The sequence below is a fragment of the Pteropus alecto genome, unplaced genomic scaffold (genome assembly GCF_000325575.1).
Source record: "Pteropus alecto unplaced genomic scaffold, ASM32557v1 scaffold95, whole genome shotgun sequence".
NCBI classification, from domain to species: domain Eukaryota; kingdom Metazoa; phylum Chordata; class Mammalia; order Chiroptera; family Pteropodidae; genus Pteropus; species Pteropus alecto.
The window spans coordinates 9913404-9921050 of record NW_006441071.1 but is presented as its reverse complement, the minus strand read 5'-3'; the positions used below and the strand labels follow the sequence as shown (position 1 = coordinate 9921050).

Sequence of the window (7647 nt, the reverse complement as noted above, 5' to 3'; positions counted from 1 at the left end):
AAGAGCGTTTCCATTGTTATACTTCCATATGGTTTGAAATATTTTCAGACAGAATGTATTTAGGTATCAATCATATATGCTTCAAAATTATAAAGGAATACATTAAAAATGAAAACAATGAAGAAATTTCACGTTATTTTCTATGAAAGACTATTAGATGGTTTAACAATTATCTCAAGTCTGATTACTTAAAATTATGATAAATGGCTAAATCAAGAGATGTTCTATGATTAGCAATAGCATTCCTAAGACTTACTACAGAGTACTAGGTATTACATATTAAATTTTACCACATGAAGAGGATTATTAATCTCATATCGATAGCTGCGATTTTAAATGTTTACATTTATCATTCTATCAGTCAATAATACAACCCCAAAATTTCTTCAATTAATAAAGGGCTTATATTTTACTTATACATTGTGTGTGTGAGTGGGTATTTTAGTCTTCTATGACATCCGATATGTAATAGGTATTTAACACACCTGGCTTTTGAAAAGAGTGAATAACAAATGTAAAAATTATGTACACATTAAGACAAAGTTGCATAGCAAATCTTTTAAAAAATAAGTTGCATTCGCTCATCCAGTGGCCTCATCCATTTCTAGAAGAAGAGAGGAGAGAAGAAAGAGAGAGGGATGGGTCGTATCCCTGACACTAAATGCCAAGTATGTACACATTACAATATACTGATATGTCTTTGACTTAGGGAACTCAGCACTTCAACCATACTGTAGTTGAGAAACTATTCCTCTAATGACTCTCTTTTTTTCCTTTAAAAAAAATCCAAGCGAGAACAAAGGAATATTAATATATTATAGCACCACAGAATCTCAGATCTCATCATGTCATGCTTTTTAACACAAAGCTTGAAACCTCTGCCTCTCTAGCACCCTCAGAAAACTGTTCTGGTCATTTTCAGAAAGCTGAGGTCTTTCTAGAGTTCTTCCTGGGACCAATCCAAAACTCTGCCACTCGCTGATCCTCACTGGACTATCTGAGCTAACACAAAATGAGTCTAATCCCTCTTCTACATGACAGTCCACAGAGGCAACCACTAGCTTCAAAACTGGTTTAGTTATTTTTCTTAAGCCCCTGAGGGACCCGAAGAATTACATTTCTACATTCTCAGCCCAACTGTCTTCTCTTAAAAGAATAAATGGTCTGTCTTCTTAGAAACAGTTCCTATTCAAAAAAGAATAGTTATTTCTGCATACTTGTTTTCTTCTCTAAAACATAGTAAAACTGAAGCCCTTCATAGTTTGGCAAATCTGGAAGGCAATTAGCCAGAATATGAGTTTCTCTTATTTAGTTTTTTGATACTACATAATTACCTGTAATATACTTTGCTTTAGACATGAATATGACATGATTAATCCATTATTAGTAAAAGCAATTTAAGTTATGTTTCCAGAAGTAGCAATGGCGTTACACTGAGCTAGGCACAAATTTTGTCCTGGCCTTCTTTATAGCATCAGCTGTTAATCTGTGTTGCATCTTATCAGATGCAACAGCCAAGAACGATGGGGACAAGTACTTCCTCTGCCTGTTTATTGGCCAATGTGCCCCCTCACCCCACCAATGACCTCTTAATTTCCCATTTTCTGAACTAAACCAGCTCAAGCCACTTTAAAGGAAAGGAGTATCTGTTCTTGGGACTTCTTTATTCCTTCTTTTGTTTGGCCTACTAATTCTTTTCTACATTTGAGGGAAGAGAAAGACTTTTTCTTTAGCTGCCTCTTTCGCTGCTAGTTGGCTTTGATAACGTTCTGGGGGTTTTATGAAGAATGACATTTTAGACATTTTAGACCACTCTCACTTGGCTCGGCCACTGAAGCCAAGCACCGCTGAAGAAAGCACTCAATTAGCAACTCCAGCTTCAAAGGCTATATTACACTCTCTTCAATACACATGTGTAACTCCCATTAGCATTAATGGGAGCTGTGGGAGCTCACGGCTCAGAGAGTATACCTCCAAGTCTGTTTGCTCGATGAGCATGCAATTAAACCTTATGGCCCAAATTTTTCAAGGAGGGCATAATAAGTATCAAGTACTCACGCAAAAACAAGTGTGCTCACTTTGGGAAAGTAAGCTATCACTTCTATTTAAACATGAAGAAAGCTATCCAAATTAGGCCTATTTTCATTTCATTTATTCTCTTTGATGTAGACAATGGCCATTCATGGTGTTTTGGGAAAAGTCATACTCCTCTGTTTTAAAAGTTTAGCTATATATTTTTATAAGCATTAGTGAACATCATTTAAAAACCTAGCCTCAGGGATAACAATGTCTATTAAGACCGGGACCATCTTAAGTGAATTTCCAATACAAAATTATGGCATCTGCATATACTCAGTGGCTCTTCCTGTCTTCTATGCAATAGCTTCATTATAACTTAAAGTTAGGGGGAAAAAACTGATTTGACAGTTTTTTAAAAAATCCATGTGAGGAAAATGCTTTCCTCAAATAATAAATTTGTTCATACTGGGAAATAATGATTTTCATTCCTTTACCTCATTCTAAAGAGATTTTCCCATAGTTTTCAACATGGAATCGATATATGTTACAGCTTCAATAAAATATCAATATATGTTAGCTAGTTTGTGCCACATCCACAGTCTTGATCATATCTCTATGGAGAAAATAATCTTGACCAATATAGTGCCATTTAAAACAATTCATTTTCTGCTGTTTACACAATTTTTGCAAACTTTAAAGAGAAGGTTACAAAGAATAATCTTGATGTTTTATAAAAAAGAGTTAATCAAGCAGCTTCAAAAGGTATTGATCTAGTACTGACACATCGCATAATTATCTCTACCGTCAAACATCATATTCGGACTTTCTAATTATGTGAGAAATTAAGATTATATTGGATACTGGACCATAAATATAAATTAATTGAATTGCAATAGGCCAATGAGCTTGTCAGAAAGACAACAGTGTCCCCACCAAGCTTATAGAAGTGCTGAGATGTCAGGAGACTTTTAAAATTGTAACCTGGCTGATGAGCTAGGAGGAAATTCCACTTTTAAAATTTCATCTAATGTGTGGTCTTCATAACATCATTTTTGAACTTAATATTTAACACCTTGCCTTACAAGTTCAATAGTAACCATCTCTTCATGGAATTTTAAAGCTGATTTTTAAAGAATGGAGCATCTCAAAACTGAAACTCTTACTTTAGAGTTTATGAAAAAAATTGAATAAAGAATAATGTAAATGAGATACTACACCCTGGTCTATGGTTAACAGAATTATTAATGATAGCAAATGTGAGAAAGAATTCACCATTTTTTGTAAAAGATTGTGGATTGTTTCTGTCATATATACAGAGCCACCTTCAAGTTGAGAGATATTGTTGATGTTATTAGAAAGGATCTAGGCAGTTTCATTCTTCGTTGGTTTTTTTGTGGGGGAGAGGGTGGCTCCTAGTGACTCTGGCTAAACAAACTAATAACTGAGGTCTACTATTATTAATCTTGCTGGAATGATTATATCCTCTATGTTCCAGAGACTACCTTCACCTGCTAATGTAAAACTCAACCAGAACTTCAGTTGGCCCAGACACAGTCATTTTTTTTTATTATTTAGAAGATATTTAGTTGGTAATAGTCTACCTGGGGATTATCAGAGTATAAAATTATAGTTATTCAAACACCCACAAGAACACAACCATACTCTACTTTCTGTAACTTTTGTCCAAAATATTAGTTTTAAAAATTCTCTTTTTTTTCCCAACATGATCCCTCTTTATAAAAGAAATACATATATTTCCATCTGAGAATTCATGAAATTTATCTGAGTCTGCAATGTAGAGTAAATTGATGGATACAGAAGATAATTACCTAAAATATTTGTTGAAAGAAGGAAAGGAGAGATGGGAGAGGATGAGGAGAAGGAAGATGTCTGCCCAGTGTCTCTGATAAAAGCATTCTTTCATCAGTCTTTTGGAGATCCTTAAGTCTTCCTCAAAGTGGGCACTTTCTCACACATTTTTCTTTCATAACCATTCCATCCATCTCTGAAATTTCAAAAGGGTGCCACTCCACCCTTTTGTGTCCTCACAGCTCGCTTTCTATGTTCTATGGGGCACCCATTAATGACCTGAGAAGCAGCTGAAATTTTTATGCTTCTCAGTAGAGGAACAGTGATATCATTCTGGAGAAATGTTTGATGACTGCTCATCAAGTAGATGTGCAAAACCTGATATATGGAGGTCATTTATTTCTATTCCTGATTACCATGTTACAGTCAACCTTGGACATATCACTTAGGCAATACAAACTCAGAAAATTTACTCACTTATTATTTCAACGACTATTTGAATGCCTGCTTCATAGCACCCCTGTCTAGGTACTGGTGATACAAGCATGGATAAATCAAATACAACCCCTTCCCCTCATTTCATTCCTACTTAAAAGAACCAAAAATAAAAATTTAAAAATTACTTTTTTTGTTTTTTTTTTAATTTTATCCTCTTATGATAAATATCAAAATCATCTGAAACAGAATAGAATCCTTGAAGCATTGAAATAAAACTCTAAGTTGAATAAACATTCAAAAAAAATAGGCATTTCTATATGTGTATCTATATGTATGTGATAAATGATGAATCCAATTTCTTCTCTTCATCGTCAGACTCCTTTGCAGAAGTTGCCATTAAAAGGCACATTTGATAGGGCAATTTCAGCACAGAACACATTAAATAGGAAGTAACTAACTAGAGGACTAAAGATGCACCTTCTTTGAGTCTTGCTGATTTTTTTCAATACTAACTTTGAAACTGGTAGGCTGCTCCACTTAAAGTCCTTGATTTTAAATTGCCATTTCTTTTTACACCCAATTAAACTGTCAGTGTAATGAAGAATTGTCCAACTGAGTAGAACTGTGAGGATCTTCTCACTGCTGCTTTCTGAAGTCTTAATTTGCAGATGCTTTTGCCTAAAATAAGAATTTAAAGTCACCGCCTCAACAATAACACCTGTAAAGCTTCCACCAACTGCTGTTCAACACAGATACTGAAAGAAAACTTGCTTCACAAGATGGCCCTTGCTGGGTAGAGCAAAGGGAATATTTTCCTATAATAATAAGATTTTGGGGCTCTAAAAAAGAGGTTACCATGCCCCTGATTCTCTGATAGAGATTAAATAAAGTCTACATATATGAAGGGCTCGGTATTTTCCAATTAGCTCAGCTATTCTAGTAGCTCATAATACTCAAAAAGAACAAATATAACTGACTCTGAACTATTCATTTTCATGAAAATATGTTGTGTAAAAAACCATGAATTATGATCAAAGATTTTCTGAACAATTCTTAATGAAGGAGAACTGCTTTCTTGTTATATTATCAGACTGTTGTTGGTGAAGGATCCCAGTGATCTCCATCAACCGGGGGAAGTGATGGGGTCATGAATACTGACACGACTCATTTCCAACATGTCTGAAATGACTAGCATCGACCTTTAACTTCCTGCGGTTGCCTCAGACAAACATTTAGGAAGCTTTCTTGTATCAGTCTTTTGGGGATCCTTAAGTCTTCCTCAAAGTGGGCACTTTCTCACACATTTTTTTTCATATCCATTCCATCTCTGAAATGTCATGCCACTCCACCCTTTTGTGTTCTCACAGCTCTCTTTCTATCCTTGCTAAGGAGAAACTCAAGGATAATAACAAAATGCCCTTTAAAAAAGCCAACCCAGTGGCCCTTCTTACTACCATTAGATATATTTCACACATTCTCCTCCTTCTACAAGGAATTTTCTAAAAAATCAGCCCCTATAACTATTTCATGTCACTTTATACTCAGTTGTACCCTTTCAAACACACCATCAAAGAGCAACATGAAGTAATGAATACAGAATAGGATTTGAAGTCAGCAAACCCGGTAATTTACTGCATTTAAAATCAATGTTATTTAGGTCAAGCCACTTCTGAACTTTGGCCCCTCTGAACTCGTAGGTTGGTCCTCTACAATGCACACAGACCCCCACCCCCTACCTCTCCCCTTAGTGGTTAGTCAGGTATTAACATCTTCTCTTTCCAGGAAAAGGAGTGACCTGGATCTCACAGAGGGAATGCTTACATACTAAAATTCAAACATCCCCAAAGCTGGTTTGCACGCCTGTTGATTCTTCTTTTTTCTTTTTCTTTTGCTTTCCCTATAACCTGTAAAATGTGAATAAGCAAATAGGTTCTGTAATGTTTGTTCACTGAGAAAAGAATCTAAAGATCTAAATATTCGTTTTACATACCAACTATTTGTTTCATGAAGCAGCCCCAACCACTCTTATCCTCCCTTTCCTGTCTCTTCTTTGAAAAACAAAATGACATGTCACAGAGAATAGGCTCAGAAATTCATTTGGTGAATTTTGGTAAACAGTGACACCAACCTTTAGAGCTAGACTATATTAAAATATTATGAATCTGTAGTCTTGCAAGAAAGATAATTTTGCATTGGTGATGGTGACAGTGGTGGTGTGATATTCAGATGGAAAAAGAAGAGATAGAAAAACTGGCCTTTTGGAATTGAGGAATGAAAACATTGCCAGATAAAGTTCAATTCCTAGGGGGAAATCCTTGTGTTATGTATACAACCACTCTGTTATAGGAGAGAACAGTCTGTGTTCACTGCATGCGTACCATTATTGTATGCTAAACACAGGAAGGAAACAGAGCTAAGATATTTTCCATAAAGTTAGGGACTCAGTACTGTAAACATGGGCAAAGCCCTTGTAAGTACACACTAATCAATGGAGGGCAAATCGAGAAAGATATTCACCACTCCCGTGTTAGACTCATATCTATGCACTGATACAGACATCTAATTTTTTTCTTTTTTACCCATCATACATTAGCTAGAATGTAGATCTTTTTATTTGTCTTATCTCAGCAGCAGACCTGGATTTTGTAAAGTCTGAAGCTAATGAAATTTTAGAGGCTTACTTTATGAAAACGAAGGCAAAAATCTCAGTTTTGCAAACTTTAGAAAAAAACATATCATCTGAATGTACTGCTAGGCCCACCCAAGGCTTGGGAAGGCCCCATGCAAACGATTACCCTAATGCTGAAGCTTCCTAAATGGCAGGGTAAATCTGTCTCTACCTCAGCAGCACACCAGATTGCTTCTCCTCTGCTGCTGCTGTTTAGGTTTTCTGGTACCAGAATACACACAACTGTGGTTTTGGGAGGATCTTTGACCAAGGATTCATCACTAGAGGACAAAAGAGTGGCCCCTGAACTTAATCAACGCTGTGTGCATGTAGCTAGCCAGGCTTATTTAGAACATATATCAACGTTTTCTTCATTATGCTGTAAAGTATTTTAAGTTAAAAAAAAATATTTGTTTTTAAGTTATCATAGCCATATTTTAAATATGTCGAGAGGGAATTAAGACAAGACTAGCCTAAACCCCAGTCCTTCTGGACAAAACCCCAGTCTTACTAGGCAGCATTTAATGTCCTCCCTGGCTTTTTGAAGTGGGTAGATGGTAAATTATTTCAAAGAATAATTTAATTTAGTGGCTTTTTCCTTCTAGGCGATGATTTATCTGTTTGTAAGCTGGGATGAGGGAATTCCATTTGCTTTTGAGCCTGTGATTGCTAACTTTATTAATGCTATCTTTGCAGCAGAGATTAATGGGACC

At 35.7% G+C, this 7647-nt stretch overlaps 1 protein-coding gene across 17 annotated transcripts in view; it reads right to left on the bottom strand.

The window, feature by feature from the left end:
• Positions 1 to 7647, bottom strand: part of PTPRD (protein tyrosine phosphatase, receptor type D) — a 468668-nt gene that overhangs the window by 263099 nt on the left and 197922 nt on the right. The gene's annotated exons all lie outside the window — the stretch shown is intronic.